Source organism: Canis lupus, chromosome 29, assembly GCF_003254725.2.
Source record: "Canis lupus dingo isolate Sandy chromosome 29, ASM325472v2, whole genome shotgun sequence".
Classification (NCBI taxonomy): Eukaryota; Metazoa; Chordata; class Mammalia; order Carnivora; family Canidae; genus Canis; species Canis lupus.
The window spans coordinates 25,571,307-25,573,469 of record NC_064271.1 but is presented as its reverse complement, the minus strand read 5'-3'; the positions used below and the strand labels follow the sequence as shown (position 1 = coordinate 25,573,469).

The 2,163-nt window shown below is 46.2% G+C and overlaps 1 pseudogene; it reads left to right on the top strand.

Annotated features, from left to right (window-relative positions):
* Positions 1–367: 367 nt before the first annotated feature.
* Positions 368–1,582, top strand: LOC112678380 (malate dehydrogenase, mitochondrial-like; annotated as a pseudogene).
* Positions 1,583–2,163: the final 581 nt, after the last annotated feature.

The following is a 2,163-nucleotide window of genomic DNA, read 5'->3' as shown; positions in this document are numbered from 1 at the left end:
TCTAAGCAGAGCTTGGGAGAAAAGTTAGTATATAAGCTGTATATTTTCTAAAATTTAGTTCTCTCCATACTAGTTGCCTACTTTGATGAGCAAGCATTAAAATGCATATAAATCTTATTTTCAAGATTTGATAAAACATACATTTAAATTAAGAAGAAATTACTTATTTCAATGTATATTTCCAAACTATAAGCATTAATACAAATAATTAAAAAGTAAGGATTATCACCCTTACTTTGGATGGATTTTTCTCTTTTCGTATGGACAAAAAGAAGCTATCTATGTCAATATCATCTGAAAATGAAATTTTTAATTTTATGTCATCAATATGTAATAGTTTTGGCACATATGTTTAAAAATATAACAAATGGAGGCCGGGCAGAGCGGAGCCGGGAGGCCCTGTGCAGTGCGGAGGTCGTTGGTGTCACCTGCTCTTGGGGTCCCCGCTCGCCGCCGCCGCTTGGGCACCTCGGCCCAGAGCAAAGCTCAAGCAGCTGCGCTTGGGGCTTGCGGAGGAACCGGGCAGCCCCTTGCGCGGCTTCTCCAGAACAGCCCCTAGGGAGCCGCCTGACCCCCTGGATATTGCTCATACACCGGAGCGGCCGCAGATTGAGCCATTCGAGACCAGAGCAACCAAAGGCCACCTGGGACCTGCGCAGCTGCCGGTTGCCTCGGAGGCTGCGATGCGGCGGTGACTCCAGCCCGAGTCCCGAGAAAACCAGGCGTGACGCGGGATGACCTACCTGCTCAGCACCACTGCCTCCGTGTGGCCACCCGGACTGCGGCCTGCGCCCCGCATGGCCCCGAGGCCAGGATCTGCGTCATTTCAAATCCGGTCAACTCCACCATCCCAATTGCAACGGAGGTTTTCAAGAAACACGGAGCTTACGACCCCAAGAAAATCTTCGGGGTGACGACCCTGGACATTGTCAGGGCCAACACTTTCATTGCAGAACTAAAGGGTTTGGATCCCGCGCGAGTCAATGTTCCTGCCACTGGCGGTCATGCCGGGAAGACCATCGTCCCCCTGATGCCTCAGCGCACCCCCAAGGTGGACCTTCCCCGGGACCCGCTGACAGCGATCACTGGGCGGATCCAGGAGGCCGGCTCGCAGCTGGTGAAGGCCAAAGCTGGAGCAGGCTCTGCCCCCCTGTCCATGGCATACGCTGGAGCCCGGTTTGTCTTCTCCCTTGTGGATGCAATGAATGGGAAGGAAGGAGTTGTCGAATGTTCCTTTGTTAAAGCCCAGGAGGCAGACTGTGCCTATTTCTCCACACCATTACTGCTGGGGAAAAAGGGCATCGAGAAGAATCTAGGCATTGGCAAGATCTCCCCTTTTGAAGAGAAGATGATAGCAGAAGCCATCCCCGAAAACGAACTAGGGGTGGTAGAAGGGGAGGAGGGCGGGGGGTGGGAGTGAATGGGTGACGGGCACTGGGGGTTATTCTGTATGTTAGTAAATTGAACACCAATAAAAAAATAAATAAAATAAAAAAAAAAAGAAGCCATCCCCGAGCTGAAGGCCTCCATCAAAAAGGGAGAGGAGTTTGTGAAGAACATGAAATGAGAGGGCAGCCAGCTAGCAGTCCGTTTCCCTCACTTATGAAGGCATCATGTCCCTGCAAAGCCATCTCCTGCCCTCATGTTTCTGTTGCGTTAACCACCAGTGGCATGTTAACGTCACCGCCCCTTCCAATCGCAAGTCCCTCAATGTGTGCATCAATAAAAGCAGGCTTCCATTTTCTTTAAAAAAAATCAATAAAAATAAATAAATAAATAAATAAATAAATAAATAAATAATAAAAAATACAACAAATGACTTTTGCTTATCCCAGAGTAGTCATCAAAGCAATGGAAATTCTAAAAAATCATGACAAGAAAATTAGAAAACCAAGTAAGTACCGTAACCACAGATTAAAAAGTATTCAGGTTAGAAAGCTGGAACATTTCTTTTTGAGGCCCAGCTACCCAAATACATTGAAAAGAATGATGTTTTTGATTGAGGTCACTAGAACCGAATAACACAGGCATTCTCTCTCACCAAAACTGGCAAGTAAATAAACAAAAATGCTTTAAGTATATAGTTATACACACATAAGTAAAAAAAAAAAAAAAAAAAAAAAAAAAGAGTGAGTCAGCCAAGAGAACTCATGCCTAAAAATA